The 24,845-nt window shown below is 43.0% G+C and overlaps 1 protein-coding gene across 1 annotated transcript in view; it reads left to right on the top strand.

Annotated features, from left to right (window-relative positions):
• The first annotated feature begins 3,830 nt into the window (after positions 1-3,830).
• Positions 3,831-24,845, top strand: part of LOC115138759 (FERM domain-containing protein 6-like) — a 65,305-nt gene continuing 44,290 nt past the window's right edge. The window contains exon 1 of the mRNA XM_029675954.2: positions 3,831-4,300. The gene's annotated coding sequence lies outside the window, so the exon portion shown is untranslated. The remainder of the gene's footprint in view (positions 4,301-24,845) is intronic.

Genomic DNA, 24,845 nt, shown 5'->3' with positions numbered 1-24,845 from the left:
TGGAAAAACATATGTGTTATGGCTTTACACCCCCTGCTATATCGTGAATCGAGAGTTACCTGTTGAACAGAACACAGAAAGTGTTCTTTAATGGAAGCCTCTCCTGCATGATCTAGGTATTCAGGCATTCCCCAGGGCAGCTGTCTAGGCCCCTTACTGTTTTCAATGACCTGCCACTGGCTCTGAGTACAGCTTGTGCGTCTATGTATGCTGATGACTCAACATTGTACACATCAGCTAGCACATCAAGTGAAATCACTGCAACACTTGACAAAGAGCTGTTGTCAGTTTTTAGAATGCAACTGCACATCGGGACAAAGATCGTACCTTTTGGAGAAATGTCCTCTGGTCTGATGAAACAAACATAGAACTGTTTGGCCATAATGACCATCATTATGTTTGGAGGAAAAAGAGGGAGGCTTGCAAGCCAAACAACACAATCCCAACCGTGAAGCACGGGGTGGCAGCATCATGTTATGGGGGTGCCTTGCTGCAGGAGGGACTGGTGCACTTCACAAAATAGATGGCATCATGACGACAGAAAATTATGTGGATATATTGAAGCAACATCTCAAGACATCAGTCAGTAAGTTAAACCTTGGTCGCAAATGGGTCTTCCAAATGGACAATGACCCCAAGCATACTTCCAAAGCTGTGGCAAAATGGCTTAAGCACAACAAAGTCAAGGTATTGGAGTGGCCATCACAAAGCCCTGACCGCAATCCTGTAGAAAATTTGCAGGCAGAACTGAAAAAGCGTGTGCGAGCAAGGAGGCCTACAAACCTGACTCAGTTACACCAGCTCTGTCAGGAGGATTGGGCCAAAATTCACCAAACTTATTGTGGGAAGCTTGTGGAAGGCTACCCGAAACGTTTGAGCCAAGTTAAACAATTTAAAGGCAATGCTACCAAATACTAATTTAGTGTATGTAAACTTCTGACCCACTGGGAATGTGATGAAAGAAATAACATCTGAAATAAATAATTCTCTCTACTATTATTCTGACATTACACGTTCTTAAAATAAAGTGGTGATCCTAACTGACCTAAAACAGGGATTTTTTTGTTTGTTGATAAAATTGTGAAAAACTGAGTTTAAATGTACTTGGCTAAGGTGTATGTAAACTTCCGACTTCAATTGGGTATGGTCAAGTGCCACAATGAGGGACATAGACAAATTACAGTTGGCCCAGAACAGAGCAGCACGGCTGGCCCTTAAATATACACAGAGAGCTAACATTAATAATATGCATATCAATCTATCCTGGCTCAAAGTGGAGGAGAGATTGACTTCATCACTACTTGTCTTTGTGAGAGGTATTGACGTGTTGAAAGTGCTGAACTGTCTGTTTGAACTACTGGCACACAGCTCAGACACCCATGCATACCCCACAAGACATGCCACCAGGGGTATGTTTAAACTACTAGTACACAGCTCAGACACCCATGCATACCCCACAAGACATGCCACCAGGGGTCTGTTTAAACTACTAGCACACAGCTTGGACACCCATGCATACCCCACAAGACATGCCACCAGGGGTCTGTTTAAACTACTAGCATACAGCTTGGACACCCATGCATACCCCACAAGACATGCCACCAGGGGTCTCTTCACAATCCCCAAGTCCAGAACACATTCCAGGAAACACACATTACTACATAGAGCCATGACTACATCAAACTCTATTCCACACTACATTGCAATTTTGTTGTATTTTGTTGGTGGTATACATTTTGTCTTCTAAATATTTAGTGGTGTAATCGTGTTATATGATGTATTTTTTGTTGTTTGTGTGATGTAACTGTCTTAATGCATTTGGATGTCAGGAAGAGTAGCTGCTGCCTTGGCAATTAATGAAGATCCATAATACATACAAATACAAATATAATACCACCATACAACAAAATTACAATGTACTGTGTGTAGAGTGCATGTGCTGTGTGTGTGTGTCTGTGTGTGTGTATTGCAGGACAGTAAGCCTGTTGTAAAAGTCTGTTGAATATGGTAGAAAACAACTGTATTGACAGAGAAAATACAAGTTCTCTCTCTCATCTTGTCACTGGATCCTGTTCTAATGAATTAGCTTGTGTTCCTGACCTGTTACCATCCCTCCCTCCCTCGACATAACAGAGTGAGTAACCTGAGGAGTTCCGTGGTGGAGACAGACAGGACAGAGATCGGAGATTTGTGATCTATGTGTCCTGGGGGTGGATCGTCTCGGTGGCTTTTGTAGTTCTAAGGTCTCAGCTTTTCTACAGTCACATCAAAGCATTGTGACCCGAGCAGAGCCAAAGGGGCTTAGGGAGGCCTTAGAAGGCGTACTTCAGTCCATGCCCCTTTAATGTTGGCCACTCTATTTCTCTAAACTGACAGGCAGGCTGTCTGCATTTGATTTGGTCCATAGAAATTGAATTACTAGTACGAGCACTCCCAATAATGTATAAATTAATGGTGGTCTGAGGGACTTTGCCTGTTCTGGTAATTATATTTCTATGGTTGGTCTGGACCTCAACTCCTAACCCTAATTACAGGTCAACAGAGCAACAACGGTATCACAGTGTGTCCCAATCAGAGATCGCCGTTCTTTCCAAATGGCACCCTATTCCCTATATAGTGCACTACATACTACCCTATGGGCCCTGGTCGAAATGACTGCACTATATAGGGAATAAGGAGGCATTTGTGATACAACCCACTCCTTGTTGACAACGTTGCAAATGCTTAATCATACTGGAAAGGGCAAGACAGGGGATGTCTGTATCCCAAATGGCACCTTATTCCCTATATAGTGCACTCGTTTTGACCAGGGCCCACAGGTGCACTATGTAGGGAATAGGGTGCCATTTGGTATTGCAGACATTTTCTCTCTTAGGTAGGTGTTGCAGCTAGGGCTGTGATATGATTCATAGAATGACTAACTCTATGCCGTGGAAGTATTACACATGTATTGACATACTCCTCGAGGGTTCCTTTTCATCAAACTCAGTCTAAACTCATCCCCAGGCTTTGCACAGAGCTTGGGGAGAATATCTGGTGCATGAGCCTTAACCCAGTCTTGGACACATACAAATACTGTCACATGTATAGCATACTGTGTAGGTTATGTGCACTAGCAGGATGTTGTTGCATTATTTTCAAACTACGTCTTTGTTTCACCTTAAGAGTTTAAGAGTCCCCACCATACGGTTCCTTAACTCTGTTTGTGTCCCAAATGTCATCCAATATTCCCTATTTAGTGCACTACTTTAAACCAGGGCCCTATTGAGCTCTGGTCAAAAGTAGTGGACTATATAGGGAACAGGGTACCATGTAGGAGGCATGCTGTCTCTGTTCCATATTATTTCTTGACCTGCTGTAAGGGAAGAAGCTCTGGCCTAGCAGGAGAAAGTCTTATGGCCCTCCAGAGCCCTATGTAACAAGAGTAGTAGGGCCACACCATGTCACTTCTCCACAATGGGAAAATACAGACAGACACCTTCTCTCTAAAACTGATCCACTTCTACAATGCTCAGACTTGTGTAGTCTGTAGCCTCCTACTCTCCCAAGTGGGTAAGCTTACTGTAGTAGAACGTCTACATTCTGAGAACATTCTGTTATTCTTTGTTGGAAAAGGTAGTCTGTTATTTGCTTCTCCCTATCCAAAGTCTATGATTTATGCATATAAAACCAAGCGGACCCGTTTATTGTGTGAAACTCTAAACCTATAGGGCGTTAATGTCCCTAGGCTGAACCCGCTTCCTACGAATGGGTATTCTAAGAGCCGGTAGTATTTCCCTCTTCACTGCCACCAGGCTTCCAAAATACTGCTGCACTGCTACAATCGGGAATGGGACGAGAGGAATGGAATGACAGACAGCCGTTAGCGATACCAACTATTGGTCCTTGAGGGGTATCAGTACGTTCTATATAGTATTTTTCTTACATATCAAAAGAGCAACGGAATATCTGTACGATAATGTTTGGATTATTATAATTAACATGAATTTAAGGATATTTTCACTGAAGAACATTTGCTATTACAACAAAAACGAAATGATGTCAAATCTAAACGAACCCCCGCCATCCGTGATTTGAAGCCGTCTTTCCAACAATTGCACATGTAATCCTAGGCTACTTGTTACTGATCCAAGGCATATAAATGTGGCGCTCGACGAAGCAGCTCTGCCACCGTCTTTATTTCAAACTTTAGCCTGCATTTGCTGACGATAAATTGGATATACTAAAGCGTTTGGATACAACTTCATCGGATAATACTTTTTGTTTTAAATGAGTTAGGATTAGTTTTTCTCATTGAAAGGTAAGTTTATTTCAAAAGCTGCATTTTACATCTCTGCTTTCGTTCTTTGTCATTTCTCTTGCCACTAATTTAACTGATCCACCTCCTCTGCGCGCATGGACGAAGTTATTCTGTCCTGCTATTCCAACATTTCTAAACTATATTAGGCTACACGAATGTTATAAAATGTATTCACTCGTTCTATGTTTGCAATATATGTTTTCAAACAGTATTTCAAAACTGATTAAAGTGTGGTCAACGGTTGGTTGTTCAAAACAACCCGGACCCGATCAATTCCTGTGCCTACAATTTAGCTAGCGATGCTGTCAGAATGTTGCCGCTATCGGTTATAGGCAACATTACAAACTTGAGACAGAGATGCATTTTGTTGGAACAATGTATCGATCCTTCTTACTATAATGGCTGATGTTTATTCTACATTTTGTGAGCACTAATTTGACCCTCTCATCGTTATTTAATGCCTCTGGCTCATCGACGTTTTGCTTTTTATATGACTCTCCCCTCACTGTTTCGTTCCAATGCATTTACATACACCAGCTAGTGCAGTACTTGTTATCATTACAGTTGGCTATAGTCGTTCTTTCCGTAAAGAAAAGACTGGCACCAAGTTTACTGTAGGATGCGGTCTCTCGTGTCAAATGCCACCTGGAAGTGGTATGTTTTTCAAACCTAATAACAGCAGCCAGCATGCTCAATTTGTGATTAAGTTGCGCATTACTAAATGTCTTCCCTAGAACATCATCACTTCCATTCTGGAAGGGGTCACACTTTTTTTGACTTCTTATTTTAGGCTTCCTGTCCTCTGGAATGAAATCTGGCATTCTATTATAACCATGCTATAATACTGTTCTGGAATGGAATCTGGCATTCTATTATAACCATGCTATACTACTGTTCTGGAATGGAATCTGGCATTCTATTATAACCATGCTATAATACTGTTCTGGAATGGAATCTGGCATTCTATTATAACCATGCTATAATACTGTTCTGGAATGGAATCTGGCATTCTATTATAACCATGCTATACTACTGTTCTGGAATGAAATCTGGCATTCTATTATAATCATGCTATAATACTGTTCTGGAATGGAATCTGGCATTCTATTATAACCATGCTATACTACTGTTCTGGAATGGAATCTGGCATTCTATTATAACCATGCTATACTACTGTTCTGGAATGGAATCTGGCATTCTATTATAACCATGCTATAATACTGTTCTGGAATGGAATCTGGCATTCTATTATAACCATGCTATAATACTGTTCTGGAATGGAATCTGGCATTCTATTATAACCATGCTATACTACTGTTCTGGAATGGAATCTGGCATTCTATTATAACCATGCTATACTACTGTTCTGGAATTAAATCTGGCATTCTATTATAACCATGCTATAATACTGTTCTGGAATGGAATCTGGCATTCTATTATAACCATGCTATACTACTGTTCTGGAATGGAATCTGGCATTCTATTATAACCATGCTATACTACTGTTCTGGAATTAAACCTGGCATTCTATTATAACCATGCTATAATACTGTTCTGGAATGAAATCTGGCATTCTATTATAACCATGCTATACTACTGTTCTGGAATTAAATCTGGCATTCTATTATAACCATGCTATACTACTGTTCTGGAATTAAATGACTCTGCACGGGGAGACATGTAGGCTGTTGAAGGGGAGACTGTATAGAAATCGAATAGAATATTAGAAATGGGTATAGAAGGATACAACTAGCATAGAACTAGGAAATGTGGTAGAAGAGAGGTGTGTGTGTGTGTCCAGCCTGGTCTCATAACCTAGACGTAGCATAGTAAATATACATTTGGGAAACTGAAATTAGAAGCCGGATGTGGAGGTCCAGGGCTGGTGTGGATACATGTGGTCTGCGGTTGTGAGGCTAATTGGACGTACTGCCAAATGATCTAAAACAACAGAGGCGGTTTGTGGTAGAGAAATGGACATTCAGTTATCTGGCAACAGCTCTGGTGGACATTCCTGCAGTCAGCATGTCAATTGCACACTCCCTCAAAACCTGAGACATCTGTGGCATTGTTTGTTGTGTGACAAAACAGCACATTTTAGTGGCCTTTTATTGTCCCCAGCATAAGGTGCACCTGTGTAATGACCATGCTGTTTAATCAGCTTCTTGATATGTCACACAAATAAGCTTTTTGTGCGTATGGAACATTTCTGGGATCGTTTATTTCAGCTCATGAAACATGGGATCAACACATTACATGTTGTGTTTTATATTCTGGTTCAGTATATAATACACATTGTAAATTCGTAACATATCATAAGATACATGTGATGGACATCCACAAATTAATGCATAACCATACAAAACAACATATCATACTAAATGGATTGTCTGGGATTTACATACAGAATAATAGGATATGCTCTGAGACCAGGTTGCAGCAGGCCTATATGTTTGCTTGTTGGGGACCTTTCATCCTGTTTGCTTCAGTGTTCAGGAATGCCAACAATTCCCTCCCTGTGGCTTTCCTTCCATTTCATTTCTATCATGGACAAGAGGCAGGGGAAATCTCTGCACGTTTTATTCTGAACTAAAGACATACAATTACTTTGTGCAGATGATATCGTCATATTTTCTTATATAACTCAATTTAACATACTGTCCATATTTCGACCTGAATACCTGTTTGATTGAATTACCTGGAAAAGAAGTTTACCCTTGTAGGCTAATGCAATAACCCAGTGGTAGTTTCCTCCACACAATTATGCCTAATAGTTTAAGGAGTACTAGTGAAGCTGTAGTTTATGCCTTCGTTGCTCTACCTGGTTTGGGATCAGCTGTAACACTAGGCCTTATGGCTGACAGGATCTGGTAGCTTGGTGGATAGACATGCAGCCCCCTAAAGGCCGTTGCAGACTGTACGTCGGATTCCGTCTTTTACGATCATCACGTCACACTGTGCGAAATCTTGATATCAACCTGACCAGATTGTACGATTCGCTTCAGTTCTGTCGTCACATTCTGCGATTACCTTGAGAGGCTACATCAGCCAACGTAGGCTACGTCCTCTGCAGCGGTGTATTTGATCTGCCAATGTGCCAGCACCAGCAGCGCCTGTAGTAGAACATTCTATTTTGATTGGTCGTTTTGTGCATTTCTTAAAATCCTATCCGGTAGCCTGATTTCAGATGTATCATATAAACAACATTATTAGGGAAATCACTCTTCTTGCACAGCATGAAAACGTTTAAATCAAACTACAGTATTATATTATTCTAACTATTCACAATAATTGTATTATTGTGTGCACACTCCGTGCCGGCCATGTTCCTATTGGTCAGTCACCGGGATCAGCTTGTAACGCTGAACGGGCCAAGACGTAGACCCTGTCACGCTGAACGGGCCAAGACGTAGACCCTGTCACGCTAAACGGGCCAGGACGTAGACCCTGTCACGCTGAACGGGCCAAGACGTAGACCCTGTCACGCTGAACGGGCCAGGACGTAGACCCTGTCACGCTGAACGGGCCAGGACGTAGACCCTGTCACACTGAACGGGCCAAGACGTAGACCCTGTCACGCTGAACGGGCCAGGACGTAGACCCTGTCACGCTGAACGGGCCAGGACGTAGTCCCTGTCACGCTGAACGGGCCAGGACGTAGACTCTGTCACGCTGAACGGGCCAAGACGTCTGACAATCGTCTATGGCCTACGAATTTGCCCACAACGTGGACATTTTGTCAAGGACGGCGAAATCGTCACATAAGACGGCTAAAATGGTACAGTCCGGCTTAACACATGGCAGTCCAATCAGCTACCTCTGGCTACTACATACATTCTATGTTTCCTTCTCCAGCTGTTGAAAGAAAACAGAAGAAAAACAATTGCCTGTTTTTGTGCTTATTTGTCTAGTTGATTGAGGATACAGAGCAGCCCCACCTGCTCCAAACTGATGTTCTCTGGTAAGACTGGAGACAGTAGAACCAGAGTAGAGAGACAGAGCCATATTAAAGACCGTAGAGATCGAGACACATAGATCGGAAAGAGACACAGAGACAGTAAAGTGAATGGTGCTGTGTCTGTCGGGACAGGAATGAAGTCTCCACTGCCTGAGCAGGAAACAAAATGACATGTTTTAAGTAGGCCTCCCGAGTGGCGCTGCATCGCAGTGCTAGAGGCGTCACTACAGATCCGGGTTCGATCCCGGGCTGTGTCGCGACCGTGAGACCCATGAGGTGGAGCACAATTGGCCCAGCGTCGTCCGGGTTAGGGGAAGGTTTGGCCGGCTGGGATGTCCTTGTCCCATCGAGCTCTAGTGACTCCTTGTGGCGGCCGGGCGCAATGCACGCTGACACGGTCGCCAGCTGTATGGTGTTTCCTCCGACACATTGGTGTGGCTGGTTTCCGAGTTAAGCAAGCAGTGTGTCAAGAAACAGTGCGGCTTGGCAGGGTCACGTTTCGAAGAATGCATGGCTCGACCTGCGCCTCTCCTGAGTCCGTACAGGAGTTGCAGCGATGGAACAAGACTGAAATTGGGGAGAAAAGGGGTAAAAGTATCAACAAAAATATTTAAACAAATATATGTTTTGTATTTTTTTATTTTTATTTATTTTTTTATTTCACCTTTATTTAACCAGGTAGGCTAGTTGAGAACAAGTTCTCATTTGCAACTGCGACCTGGCCAAGATAAAGCATAGCAGTGTGAACAGACAACACAGAGTTACACATGGAGTAAGCAATTAACAAGTCAATAACACAGTAGAAAAAAAAAAAAAAAAAAAAAAAAAAAAAAATGGGCAGTCTATATACAATGTGTGCAAAAGGCATGAGGTAGGCGAATAATACAATTTTGCAGATTAACACTGGGGTGATAAATGATCAGATGGTCATGTACAGGTAGAGATATTGGTGTGCAAAAGAGCAGAAAGGTAAATAAATAAATAAAATAAAAAAACAGTATAAAAACAGTATGGGGATGAGGTAGGTGAAAATGGGTGGGCTATTTACCAATAGACTATGTACAGCTGCAGCGATCGGTTAGCTGCTCGGATAGCTGATGTTTGAAGTTGGTGAGGGAGATAAAAGTCTCCAACTTCAGCGATTTTTGCAGTTCATTCCAGTCACAGGCAGCAGAGTACTGGAACGAGAGGCGGCCAAATGAGGTGTTGGCTTTAGGGATGATCAGTGAGATACACCTGCTGGAGCGTTGCTACGGATGGGTGTTGCCATCGTGACCAGTGAACTGAGATAAGGCGGAGCTTTACCTAGCATGGACTTGTAGATGACCTGGAGCCAGTGGGTCTGGCGACGAATATGTAGCGAGGGCCAGCCGACTAGAGCATACAAGTCGCAGTGGTGGGTGGTATAAGGTGCTTTGGTGACAAAACGGATGGCACTATGATAGACTGCATCCAGTTTGCTGAGTAGAGTGTTGGAAGCCATTTTGTAGATGACATCGCCGAAATCGAGGATCGGTAGGATAGTCAGTTTTACTAGGGTAAGCTTGGCGGCGTGAGTGAAGGAGGCTTTGTTGCGGAATAGAAATTATTTATGTAAGTAGGTCTTTCCAGGGTCTTCCAGCTGTACACGGGACAGACCTTTTTTCCTCTGAGCAGCTGTTTGTGCTGTTTCAATTGAACCTATTTGTTTCTGCCCATGCCCAAGTCATCCTACCTAGTTTGGTGACAATCTGTGTGAGGGAGCATCCTGCCTTTGTTTTTAATTATTGAGCCTGGGTCACTCTATCCTCCTGAGGATCTTCAGTTTGGAGTTACACTCGCTGTTTGGTTTTATGTGTAAAACCTGACTGATTCACTGACTCCTCCTCCTCCACACCAAAGACCATAACCTCAGGGCTCTCTCTCTTTCACTGCTACTGTCGCAATTATTCTGCAGTGATAACCAGAAAACATAGTTCTGGGTGCTGGAACTGGAGCTCCCAAAGCTGCCTGACACAGACTCTTACATTCAATTCAAAGGGCTTTATTGGCATGGGAAACATATGGTTACATTACCAAAGCAGGTGAAATAGACAAAAAAGAAAAGGGAAAATAAACCATGAACAGTAAATATTACACACACAAGTAAAAACAATATGTATAGACATTTCAAAGGTTGTTGGCAGTGTTGTAACAATGTACAAATAGTTGAAATATGAAAGGGAAAATAAATACCATTAAATAAAGGTTGTATTTACTATGGTGTTGGTGCTCCACTGGTTTCCCTTTTCTTGTGGCAACAGGTCACACATCTTGCTGCTGTGACGGCACACTGTGGTATTCCACCCAATAGATAGGGGAGTTTATCAAGATTGGATTCGTTTTGAAATTCTTTGTGGATCTGTGTAATCTGAGGGAAATATGTGTTTCTAATATGGTCATACATTGGGCAGGAGGTTAGGAAGTGCAGCTCAGTTACCACCTCATTTTGTGGGCAGTGAGCACATAGCCTGTCTTCTCTTGAGAGCCATGTCTGCCTATGGCGGCCTCTCTCAATAGCAAGGCTATGCTTACTGAGTCAAAGCTTTCGTTACGTTTGGGTCAGTCAGAGTGGTCAGGTTTTCTGCCACTGTGTACTCTCTGTTTAGAGCCAAATAGCATTCTAGTTTGCTCTGTTTTTTTGTTTATTCTTTCCAATGTGTCAAGTAATTATCTTTTAGTTTTTCTCATGATTTGGTTGTGTCTGATTGTGTTGCTGTCCTGTTTATCTCTCTGTAGGTGTGGGCTTTGTTATGGAACTTATTTTTAGGTCGTTGTAGAATTGAATGGCTATTTTCTGGATTTTGATCATTAGCGTGAATCTTCCTAATTATGCTCTGCATGCATTATTTGGTGTTTTTATGTTGTATACAAATGTTTTTGCATAATTCTGCATGCAGAGTCTCAATTTGGTTGTTGAGTGGACCCCAGACCTCACAACCATAAAGGGTAATGGGTTATATAACTGATTCAAGTATTTTAAGCCAGATCCTAATTGGGATGTCAAATTTTATGTTAGTTTTGATGTCGTAGAAGGCCCTTCTTGCTTTGTCTCTCAGATCGTTCACAGCTTCGTGGAAGTTACCTGTGGTGCTGATGTTCAGGCTGAGGTAGGTATATGTTTTTGTGCACTCGAGGGCAGAAGTGTCTAGGTGGAATTTGTATTTATGGTCCTGGCAACTGGACTTTTTTTTAGAACATCATTTCTGTCTTCCTGATATTAACGGTCAGGGCCCAGGTCTGTCAGGGCCCAGGTCTGTCAGGGCCCAGGTCTGTCAGGGCCCAGGTCTGACAGAATCTGTGCAGAAGATCTAGGTGCTGCTGCAGGCCCTCCTTGGTTGGGGTACAGAAGCACCAGATCATCTGCAAACAGTAGACATTTCACTTCAGAGTCTACTAGGGTGAGGCCGGGCGCTGCAGACTGTTCTAGTACACCACACACCTTTTTTTTAATGTGGTAATGTCAATTTTTCAACCATTTAGGAATAAGTAAAGGCTTTGATTTCTGGGTCAAACAGATGGAAAATGGGTCTTAGAAAACCTCTCTCAGAAAAAGTCTTAAACGTTTATGGATATACATATAAACACAATGTTGAAGGGAAGACCCTTGCCAACTAATATCAACAACGTTGCCTTGTGCCTTGAAAATCTGTTACCAAAAACCCACATCTTGAAGATATTGTCTAATTTCTCTCCCTCGTGAGGAGAGGGATAATGAAAGTTCACAAAGTAACAAGTAAAGGTCGGCCTATCAATTAGTTAGTGTTTTTACTGATATCAATTTAGTTTATGAATTATTAAGTGTTTAAACCTCGAAATTCCATTACAAAATCGGTAAGGCAATTACTGAAAAATCAGTAATGGAATTTGTGAAAAATTGTTAACAGAATTTCTGCAGTTGAATTGGCTACAATGAGAGGTCATAGTAGTCACAAACCAAAGTTGAGTTCTGTAGAGCAAAGAAAAATATAGTACTGTACAGTACAGCACACGAGTTGAAATCAAATTAAATGTATTGGTCACATACACATGGTTAGCAGATGTTATTGCGAGTGTAGCGAAATGCTTGTACTTCTAGTGCAGCAATATCTAACAAGTAATATCTAACAATTCCACAACAAATACCTAATACACACAAATCTAAGTAAAGGAAATGAATAATAATATATAAATATATGGATGAGCAATGACAGAGCGGCATAGGCTAAGATACAATAGATTGTATAAAATACAGTATATGCATATGAAATGAGTAATGCAAGATATGTAAACATTATTAAAGTAACTAGTGCTCCATTTATTAAAGTGACCAATGATTTCAAGTTGAATATATTATAATGGACTACACTCTACTGTGTTTTGCTGTACTATACTGAACTCTACTGTGCTGAACTATACTGTGCTGAACTCTACTGAACTCTACTGTGCTGAACTCTACTGAACTCTACTGTGCTGTACTATACTGAACTCTACTGTGCTGTACTATACTGAACTCTACTGTGCTGAACTATACTGTGCTGAACTCTACTGAACTCTACTGTGCTGAACTCTACTGAACTCTACTGTGCTGTACTATACTGAACTCTACTGTGCTGTACTATACTGAACTCTACTGTGCTGTACTATACTGAACTCTACTGTGCTGTACTATACTGAACTCTACTGTGCTGAACTCTACTGTGCTGTACTATACTGAACTCTACTGTGCTGTACTATAGTGAACTCTACTGTGCTGTACTATACTGAACTCTACTGTGCTGTACTATACTGAACTCTACTGTGCTGTACTATACTGAACTCTACTGTGCTGTACTATACTGAACTCTACTGTGCTGAACTCTACTGTGCTGTACTATACTGAACTCTACTATGCTGTACTATACTGAACTCTACTGTGCTGAACTATACTGAACTCTACTGTGCTGTACTATACTGAACTCTACTGTGCTGTACTATACTGAACTCTACTGTGCTGAACTCTACTGTGCTGTACTATACTGCTGTGAACTACTGTGCTGTACTATACTGAACTCTACTGTGCTGTACTATACTGAACTCTACTGTGCTGTACTATACTGAACTCTACTGTGCTGAACTCTACTGTGCTGTACTATACTGAACTCTACTATGCTGTACTATACTGAACTCTACTGTGCTGAACTCTACTGTGTTGTACTATATTGAACTCTACTGTGCTGTACTATACTGAACTCTACTGTGCTGTACAATACTGAACTCTACTGTGCTGAACTATACTGAACTCTACTGTGCTGTACTATACTGAACTCTACTGTGCTGTACTATACTGAACTCTACTGTGCTGTACTATACTGAACTCTACTATGCTGTACTATACTGAACTCTACTGTGCTGTACTATACTGTGCTGTACTATACTGAACTCTACTGTGCTGAACTCTACTGTGCTGAACTCTACTGTGCTGAACTCTACTGTGCTGTACTATACTGAACTCTACTATACTGAACTCTACTGTGCTGTACTTTGATGTCCAAACTTGTGAAAAGGTAGACTTTGTTAGCAGATGATGTTACTCTTCAATAACACAGACCCCCAAAGCAAATTAGGGAAAGGAAAATGGATTTATTCTTATTCAAATAGGACGAATCATGCGGGGAGGTAGATGTTCATGTGTTCAGTGATTCTCTCCTGAACAAAGAGACAGGATGTAGTTTATAACCCCGCCCTAGCCTGTGGTTGACCAATTAGAATTCTTTGCAATAAAACTGGGCCAATGGCCAAATACCAACTATCCTGTTTCAGACTCAATATATAGACAAATTCCTCCCATGTCTCTGCATTAATCCCCTGTTACAGAAAATCCACCATTTCCCTTGATCCTTAGTACTTTATTGACCTGTCGTCCTCTGTCTCTGCGTTATCTTCGAAATTTTCTTAACTTCTAGGATTGGTTCAGATTTGGTCTGTGCCATCCAAATTTGGTCTTGTTTGGGGTCAGAGCTCATTAAAATAATAGCCAGGTGTGTAGAATAATACCCATATATACAAAGAGGATTTTGCATATTTATATTTGTGTATCTATTTAGGATACTTCACCGTGAAGAGAATGACATTCATATCCATCATTATGCATTTATTTGTTGTACAGATCCGGAACCCATGATGAAATTCCTTTTTTCGCAATTCCGTTACAGGATGTAAATCCACTTAAATTATCAAAATAGATGTTTTTCAATGTGTCACGTCATAGCTGACACCCCCTTCTTTCCGCAGACATCGTTGAATCTTAATTCGGAGCGGATATTTACATTTTTGGAAAACGTGGGAATAAAAAAACTGAGGGGGATTTGACAGAAATTCTGTTACCAATCTTGGCATCTGTTCTTCCAGAAAATGTGTTTTTGTAAAGTTGTCATTTTGTTGTATAGTTTATTCACCTTTGAAATCAATGATTTTTGTTTGGCATACAGTGCATTTGGAAACTATTCAGACCCCTTTTCCACATTTTGTTATGTTACAGCCTTATTCTAAAATGGATGAATTTTTTTCCCCCTCATCAATCTACATACAATACCCCGATGACAAAGCAAAAACAGTATTTAGACTCTTTGCTGTGAGACTCAAAATTGAGCTCAGGTGCATCCTGTTTCCTTTGATCATCCTTGATGTTTCTACAACGTGATTGGGAGCCCACCTGCGGTAAATTCAATTTATTGGACATGATTTTGAAAGGCACACACCTGTCTATATAAGGTCCCACAGTTGACAGTGCATGACAGAGCAAAAACCAAGCCATGAGGTCAAAGGAATTGTCCATAGAGGCACATATTTGGGGAAGGGTACCAAAACATGTCTGTAGCATTGAAGGTCGCCAAGAACACAGTGGCCTCCATTCTTAAATGGAAGAAGTTTGTAACCACCAAGACTCTTCCTAGAGCTGGCCGCTGTGAGCAAACGGGGGAGAAGTGCCTTGGTCAGGGAGGTTACCAAGAACCCGATGGTCACTCGGGTCACGCTCCAGAGTTCCTCTGTGGAGTTGGGAGAACCTTCTAGAAAGACAACCATTTATTGTAGTGGCCAGATGGAAGCCACTCTTCAGTAAAAGGCACATGACAGCCCACTTGGTGTTTACCAAAATGGACTCTGACCATGAGAAACAAGATTCTCTGGATGAAACCCAGATTGAACTCTTTGGCCTGAATGCCAAGCATTACATCTGCAGGAAACCTGGTACCATCCCTATGGTGAAGCATAGTGGTGGCAGCATCATGCTGTGGGAATGTTTTTCCACGGCAGGGACTGGGAGACGAGTCAGGATCGAGGGAAAGATGAACGGAGCAAAGTATAGAGAGCCTTGATGAAAACCTGCTCTAGAGCACTCAGGACCTCAGACTGAGGCGAAGGTTCACCTTCCAACAGGACAACGACCCTAAGCACACAGCCAAGACAACGCAGGAGTGTCTTCGTGAGAAGTCTCTAAATGTCCTTGAGGGGCCCAGCCAGAGCCCGGACTTTAACCTGGGGAGACCTGAAAATAGCTGTGCAGCGACGCTCCCCATCCAACTAGACAGAGCTTGAGAAGATCTGCAGAGAAGAATGGGAGAAACTCCCTAATTACAGGTGTGCCAAGCTTGTAGCGTCACACTCAAGAAGACTTGAGGCTGTAATTGCTGCCAAAGGTGCTTCAACAAAGTACTGAGTAAATGGTCCACATACTTGTGTAAATTTGCAAAAATGTCTAAACCTGTTTTTGCTTTGTCATTATGGTGTATAGATTGATGAAAACAACTACAATTTCATCCATTTAGAATAAGGCTGTAACGTAACAAAAAAAAAAGTCATGGGGTCTGAATACTTTCCGAATGCACTGGCCATTTTTAAGTCTGTTACTTGTCCTACACTATATAAGTAATGTGGCGCTGTTTGGGGGACAGTCCATGAGTATACTTTACCCTTTAGTCATATCTTATCTGTGAACTGTGTTCCTGGAGTTGTAAGTGTCTGAGGACAATATGGCACAGTAACGTAAGACTGATGGCACCATGAGAAAGGATGGGGCGACTGTTATCATCATTGAAACGGAGAGATACTCTCCCTTCCATTCTGCCTGTCTTTTATCTCCAACTCCTCGAAGGTTGGTACACACACACACACACACACACACACACATTTTAACTCTTATTTTCTTAAAACTGCATATGTGGTTAAGGGCTTGTAAATAAGCATTTCACGGTAAGGTCAGCACCTTGTATTCAGTGCATGTGACAAATCAAATTAGATTTTACTCACTCGAACCTCCCTCTCATTGTAAAGTTGTCAAGCAGAAAGATGCCGTTGGCTTGCTCCCATTTAACCAACAGTAACTCTATTCTTTGTCCAACACTGTGGTCAGATTCCTCCTCCTAGTGTCCATTAGAGAAATCTACCACCAGGACTAAATGGAAATAGGTCACTCCATCCTTCCTGCAGGTGTCTGTTTCCCTTATTGGATTGCTTTTCCCTACCAGTCATACTTGGTCTCCTTCTGGAGTTGGCGCTTACAGCGGTGCTGGACTACCAGCGGTGCTGGACAACTAGCGGTGCTGGACAACTAGCGGTGCTGGACAACTAGCGGTGCTGGACTACCAGCGGTGCTGGACAACTAGCGGTGCTGGACAACTAGCGGTGCTGGACTACCAGGGGTGCTGGACAACTAGCGGTGCTAGACAACTAGCGGTGCTGGACTACTAGCGGTGCTGGACAACTAGCGGTGCTGGACAACTAGCGGTGCTGGACAACTAGCGGTGCTGGACTACCAGCGGTGCTGGACAACCAGGGGTGCTGGACAACTAGCGGTGCTGGACTACCAGGGGTGCTGGACAACTAGCGGTGCTGGACAACTAGCGGTGCTGGACTACCAGCGGTGCTGGACAACTAGCGGTGCTGGACAGCTAGCGGTGCTGGACTACTAGCGGTGCTAGACTACTAGCGGTGCTAGACAACTAGCGGTGCTGGACAGCTAGCGGTGCTAGACTACTAGCGGTGCTGGACAACTAGCGGTGCTGGACTACTAGCGGTGCTGGACAACTAGGGGTGCTGGACTACTAGCGGTGCTAGACTACTAGCGGTGCTGGACTACTAGCGGTGCTGGACAACTAGGGGTGCTGAACTACTAGCGGTGCTGGACTACTAGCGGTGCTGGACTACTAGCGGTGCTAGACTACTAGCAGTGCTAGACAACTAGCGGTGCTAGACAACTAGCGGTGCTGGACAAATAGCGGTCGGTGCTAGACAACTAGCGGTACTGGACTACCAGCGGTGCTAGACTACCAGCGGTGCTGGACTACCAGCAGTGCTAGACTACTGGACTACCAGCGGTGCTGGACTACCAGCGGTGCTAGACTACCAGCGGTGCTAGACAACTAGCGGTGCTGGACAACTAGCGGTGCTGGACTACCAGCGGTGCTGGACTACCAGCAGTGCTAGACTACTGGACTACCAGCGGTGCTGGACTACTACCAGCGGTGCTAGACTACTAGCGGTGCTGGACTACCAGCGGTGCTAGACTACTAGCGGTGCTGGACTACCAGCGGTGCTAGACTACTAGCGGTGCTGGACTACCAACGGTGCTGGACTACCAGCGGTGCTAGACTACAAACGGTGCTGGACTACCAGCGGTGCTAGACTACCAGCGCTGCTAGACTACCAGCGGTGCGTGACTACCAGCGGTGCTAGACTACCAACGGTGCTGGACTACCAGCGGTGCTGGACTACCAACGGTGCTAGACTATTGGACTACCAGCGGTGCTGGACTACCAGCGGTGCTAGACTACCAACGGTGCTAGACTACTGGACTACTAGCGGTGCTAGACTACTAGCGGTGCTAGACTACCAGCGGTGCTAGACTACCAGACTACCAGCGGTGCTAGATGCAGCCATAGTGTCTCACATCATGTTCAACTCACTGGGAGTATCCCAGGCTTCTATTGACTGTGGTTGTAACAATGATCTTCAGAACCAGGGGAGTATCCCAGGCTTCTATTGACTGTGGCTGTAAACATGATCTTCAGAACCAGGGGAGTATCCCAGGCTTCTATTGACTGTGGCTGTAAACATGATCTTCAGAACCAGGGGAGTATCCCAGGCTTCTATTGACTGTGGTTGTAAACATGATCTTCAGAACCAGGGGAGTATCCCAGGCTTCTATTGACTGTGGCTGTAAACATGATCTTCAGAACCAGGGGAGTATCCCAGGCTTCTATTGACTGTGGTTGTAAACATGATTTTCAGAACCAGGGGAGTATCCCAGGCTTCTATTGACTGTGGTTGTAAACATGATTTTCAGAACCAGGGGAGTATCCCAGGCTTCTATTGACTGTGGTTGTAAACATGATTTTCTGAACCAGGGGAGTATCCCAGGCTTCTATTGACTGTGGTTGTAAACATGATTTTCAGAACCAGGGGAGTATCCCAGGCTTCTATTGACTGTGGTTGTAAACATGATTTTCAGAACCAGGGAAGTATCCCAGGCTTCTATTGACTGTGGTTGTAAACATGATTTTCAGAACCAGGGGAGTATCCCAGGCTTCTATTGACTGTGGTTGTAAACATGATCTTCAGAACCAGGGGAGTATCCCAGGCTTCTATTGACTGTGTTGTTGATTTTAAACATGACTGTGGCTTTGATCTTCAGAACCAGGGGAGTATCCCAGGCTTCTATTGACTGTGGTTGTAAACATGATCTTCAGAACCAGGGGAGTATCCCAGGCTTCTATTGACTGTGGTTGTAAACATGATTTTCAGAACCAGGGGAGTATCCCAGGCTTCTATTGACTGTGGTTGTAAACATGATTTTCAGAACCAGGGGAGTATCCCAGGCTTCTATTGACTGTGGCTGTAAACATGATCTTCAGAACCAGGGGAGTATCCCAGGCTTCTATTGACTGTGGTTGTAAACATGATCTTCAGAACCAGGGGAGTATCCCAGGCTTCTATTGACTGTGGTTGTAAACATGATCTTCAGAACCAGGGGAGTATCCCAGGCTTCTATTGAATGTGGCTGTTAACATGATCTTCAGAACCAGGGGAGTATCCCAGATTTTGTATTGATATGCCTGTGCATATCCTGTTGTGTCATACAATACCTTTCATCAGCTAAGTTGTTTTTAACAGAAGGATTTGCCTCATTTAAAACAAAACGCCAGGCTGTGGGTGTATTGTATATGAATAATACCAGTTTGTTTTCCCCAACCCTTTTATTTATGGCCACATACTCTGTTCTGAGCGGATATAACGGTTGAGGTGATTTCTCTTCTCAGAGCATGGGTCTTCTTGTGCTAGTTTAGCATGTCACAGAGCTGAATACAGAGCTCCATGATGAGCCTCGAGAGAGAGAGAGAGAGAGAGAGAGAGAGAGAGAGAGAGAGAGAGAGAGAGAGAGAGAGAGAGAGGGAGAGGAGGGAGGGAGGGGGGGAGGGAGGGAGGGGGGGGGGAGGGAGGGAGGGAGGGAGGAGAGGGGCGAGAGAGGAGCGAGAGAGGAGGGAGGGGAGGGACGGAGGAGAGGGGAGGGAGGGAGGGAGGGAGGGAGGGAGGGAGGGAGGGAGGGAGGGAGGGAGGGAGGGAGGGAGGGAGGGGAGGGACGGAGGAGAGGGGAGGGAGGAGGGAGGGAGGGAAGAGGAGCGAGAGAGGAGCAGGTGAAAGAGCGAGGTGAGAAAGAGAGACTGCTGCTGACTGTTTAAACATGCCTGGAAGCTCGGGCGGTTTGAGGTTGTGTGTGTGTGTGTGTATACTACGGGTGTGTGTGTGAGTCTAGTATGTAGGGCTGGGTGATATGGCCTATAAATCATATCTATATTGTTTTCAAACTTATGGCCGATTCACTATATGTAGAGTATCTCGCTTAAAACAAATCTCGAAATAAGCTTTGTTGTACAATATTTAAAGGTCAGATTTAGTGCATTTCAAACAGTCAGCAATAATGTACGTAATTCAGGGCTTGTGAAATTATACCTAGGCTAAATATAAGCCTTCCGCAACGTGATTCTTTTTTTTTTGCAAAACTCACTGCTCTGCCTTACAGGTTTGTCTATGAAAAATGCAATTTTGAAGATAAATTTAACCAGAACCATGCATACATAATGTACATTCACTAATAATGACTAGCAGGCATTATAGAACCTCAAATGCAATAGCAAGTTAAACCCACTTGTCAGAGAGGAAGAACTGTTGGAAGAACATCAACATTTTGCTACACCTGCTAACATCTGCAAAATATGTGTAGGGGCATATGGAGGGGCTTGGTGTGTGTTAATGGGAAGGTGGTGACGACGACACCAAAGACAACATGAGAACAAGCGGACATAAACACTCATAAAAACGAAAAACACAACTAGATTCTTGTGATACAGGCATTTGGAATAACGTGCCGAAAACCATAAAATCGAATGAATCTGGGAACAAAATGTGAAATGATTTGAAACATTTAAAAAAATATATATATTATTCCTAACCTTTTTAAAATTATTATTAACACTCTAAAACTGTTGGTCTGTTCCAGCTCAGCAGGAATCGTAATGGTGACATTTTCTCTTGATTTAACTGTAAGGTTCTACTCTGAAGTACTTTTTTATCTAAAGGTAGTGAAAGGTAACAAATGGTTTACAAATGATTAACACCTTCCCTGTCCAGAAGCACCGTTGAAAAATGTTTTTGTTAATTCACTATGACGATTAAATTATCACAACTAAATAAGTGTGATTGCAGTCTATACATTCACCATGAATGTGTAGACAAGTTGAGTCAAACGATGACAGGAAATTGCTATTCATTTAGTCAATCATAATAACCGTTAGTCACCTTTCATGACTTCAAACACACCTTGATGATGTTGTCTTGGCTGTCGGCTATGTTACAACATTTACTCTTACATGGCACCAGTGGTGGAAAAAGGACCCAGTAAAATCCTACTTGAGGGAAAGTATTTTGTTTAAATATACTTAAGAATCAAGTATAACTCATTTCAAATTCCTTTATTAAGGTTTTTTTTTTTTAAATGTTGTTTTCTGGATAGCCAGGGGCTCCAACACTGACATACAGCAAAAGTATTCATCCCCCTTGGCGTTTTTCCTTTTTTGTTGCATTACAACCTGTAATTTAAATAGATTTTTATTTGGATTTCATGTAATGGACATACACAAAATAGTCCAAATTGGTGAAGTGAAATTAAAAAATAACTTGTTTTCAAAAAGTTCTAAAAAATGGAAGTAGGGTGTATATGTAAAGTAGGGCACTATATAGGGGATCTGGATAAAAGTAGGGCACTATATAGAGGATCTGGTTGAAAGTAGGGCACTATATAGGGGATCTGGTTAAAAGTAGGGCACTATATAGAGGATCTGGTTAAAAGTAGGGCACTATATAGGGTGCCATTTGGGACGTAGACCAGGCGTTCAGACTGCTACAGACTGTTGAGCCTCTTGATTCCTTGGCTTAACCTGTTAAACTGGCTCTGTATTTTAATATAACACCTCCATGATCAGGTATCGTGACACCTCCGTGAATACCCAAATTAACTTAGAAGATTTGCTGGATTCTGATGATGACACTTGAAACTATATAAGGCTAAGGCTATGCAGGATTAGTGCCCCCTACCCCCCCCTAATTTGGCATAATATCAACCAATGTGTTGACACTAATACATTAGTTTATAAACCACTTATCAGTTCTATACCTTAACGAAGGTGTCAGTTTCCCACCATCTGCTTATCATACATCATCATACTGCTGCTATCATCATAGGGGCTCCCGAGTGGCACAGCGGTCTAAGACTCTGTATCACAGACCCTGGTTCGATTCCAGGCTGTATTACAACCGGCCGTGATTGGGAGTCCCATAGGGCGGCGCACATTAGGCCCAGCGTCCTTAGGGTTTGGCCGGGGTAGGCCGGCATTGTAAATAAGAATTTGTTCTTAACTGACTTGCCTAGTTAAATAAATACAAATAAAATATAACAGATGTGATTATACATACATACATACATACATACAGTCCCTCCTGCAGCAAAGCGCGCCCAACACATGATGCTGCCACCCCCGTGCTTCATGGTTGGGATGGTGTTCTTCGGCTTGCAAGCCTCCCCCTATTTCCTCCAAACATAACAATGGTCATTATGGCCAAACAGTTCTATTTTTGTTTCATCAGACAAGATGACAAGTACGATCTTTGTCCCCATGTGCAGTTGCAGACTGTAGTTTGGCTTTTTTTATGGCGGTTTTGGAGCAGTGGCTTCTTTCTTGCTGAGCGGCTTTCAGGTTATGTCGATATAGGACTCGTTTTAGTGTGGAAAAAGATACCTCCAGCATCTTCACAAGGTCCTTTGCTGTTCTGGGATTGATTTGCACTTTTCGCACCAAAGTACATTCATCTCTAGGAGACAGAACACGTCTCCTTCCTGAGCGGTATGACGGCTGTGTGGTCCCGTGTTTATACTTGCGTACTATTGTTTGTACAGATGAGCGTGGTACCTTCAGACGCTTGGAAATTGCTCCCAAAGATGATCCAGGCTTGTGGTCTCAGAAAAAAAATTGTAGATCTTGGCTGATTTCTTTTGATTTTCCCATGATGTCAAGCAAAGAGGCAGTGAGTTTGAAGGTAGGCCTTGAAAGACATCCACAGGTACACCTCCAATTGACTCAAATGGAATTTTCCAAGCTGTTTAAATTCACAGTCAACTTAGTGTATGTAAACGTCTGACCCACTGGAATTGTGATACAGTGAATTATAAGTGAATATATCTGTCTGTAAACAATTGTTGAAAAAAATGAAAAAAATGAAAAAAATTCATGCACGAAGTAGATGTACTAACCGACTTGCCAAAACAATAGTTTGTTAACAAGAAATTTGTGGAGTGGTTGAAAAACCACTGGATCTTTAGTCATGTATATGATCTCTGCGGGAACTGAACCCACAACCTTGGGTGTTAGTGCTTTTATCAACTGGGTGACACATGATGCCCTGTAGTGAATCGAGTTAATACCATTCACATGTCATGTCCTGATGCCCTGTAGTATAGAGTTAATACCATTCACAACTTTCTACTTCAGTTAGGCCGTGCTGATGGAAATTTAGTTGGGGCCAGTCAGTCTGCGTCCTACACAGCACCCTAAAATAGGCTATTATAGGCTGTTATTTCCCTGTCTGACAAACAAACATGTCTGGAGGCTGATCTTATGGAGTGGGATGTGGGATGGAATTTTACGCTGATATCGACCTGAATGACTTTTTTACGCCAGCACTTACAGCACGGAATAAAGTTGTAACTGGTAACCATGGTAATAACCCAGTTGGTTACAACGTTTCATAGTGAAACACAACGATGACATGCTTGGCAAAGGCAGACACCTCCGACCTCTACTCGGATGCCTGCCCTTGGCAGTATGAGTGGATTGTTAGGTGCTGGAGACGATGAGTGATATTTGATTGTCAAGGAAACACTTTGTCATAACCTCTTTTCATATCAACAGTTATTTGTCTGAGGCTTATCCTGGTGCTCTGAGGTGTAGAAGACCACGTGAAGTTTGATCTCACGGCTATTCCTTCAGGCTGCCATAGATAAAGGAAACACTTTGTCATAACCTCTTTTCATATCAACAGTTATTTGTCTGAGGCTTATCCTGGTGCTCTGAGGTGTAGAAGACCACGTGAAGTTTGATCTCACGGCTATTCCTGCAGGCTGCCATAGATAAAGAGTGGATGTAGTATAATGGGCCATTCCCCTTATTACAAAGCGTTGCATCACATTGGTTCATATGATATGATACAATCTGCCCAGTGCCCCGCCCACATTTCTGATCCATCTTCAGTTGAGTAGCGTACATCTTCCCTCTCTCCCTGTTCCCGTGGAGCTCTGCCAGCCAGGCCTACTGCAGATTGTAAGCTACTCAGCTGATATTGTATTTATATACATCTTTATTTTATTTAACTAGCCAAGTCAGTTATGAACAAATTCGGCCAATGAACAATGATGGCCTAGAAATTGGGGTTAACTGCCTTGTTCAGGAGGCAGAACGACAGCTTTTTACGTTGTCAGCTCGGTGGGATTTGATCTTGCAACCTTGCAACCTTTTGGTCCAACACTCTAACCAGTAGGCTACCTGCCGCCCCTGATAAGCCAGAGTTGGCCAGAGGATCACACTAAATAGTCACATCCTCTTCGGCCGCTGTGTTTGATCTGGGACAGATGCTAGGAAGAAGTAGGAAGTGGTTTTGGGGGTCCACAGAGGTGATTTCTAGCCGGAGTCAGTCTGTGTGCCAAAACAAACATGTTTTGTCTGACAATGACAATGGATTTGTCAAGAGCACAAACACATCCGGGACTATACATTTGAGATGCAGCTGATATACAGTGTATGATTGAGGGCAACATTTCCCTACCAAATGTAAAAACCAAGCGAGACCATGGGAGGGCCACACTGACCTGTACCAGGGTCCAGCTGTATGACTGTTTAGAACAGCACTTCCAACTGGAGAGGGAAAACAAGGTCACCTCAGTCTGATGACACTACTGTATCCTGTCTGTATTGACCTAGCATCTTCATGACTCTTGTTCTCCGC

Source organism: Oncorhynchus nerka, linkage group LG12 (assembly GCF_034236695.1).
Source record: "Oncorhynchus nerka isolate Pitt River linkage group LG12, Oner_Uvic_2.0, whole genome shotgun sequence".
Lineage (NCBI taxonomy): Eukaryota > Metazoa > Chordata > Actinopteri > Salmoniformes > Salmonidae > Oncorhynchus > Oncorhynchus nerka.
The sequence above is the reverse complement of the archived record's forward strand: the minus strand, read 5'-3'. Positions and strand labels throughout refer to the sequence as shown.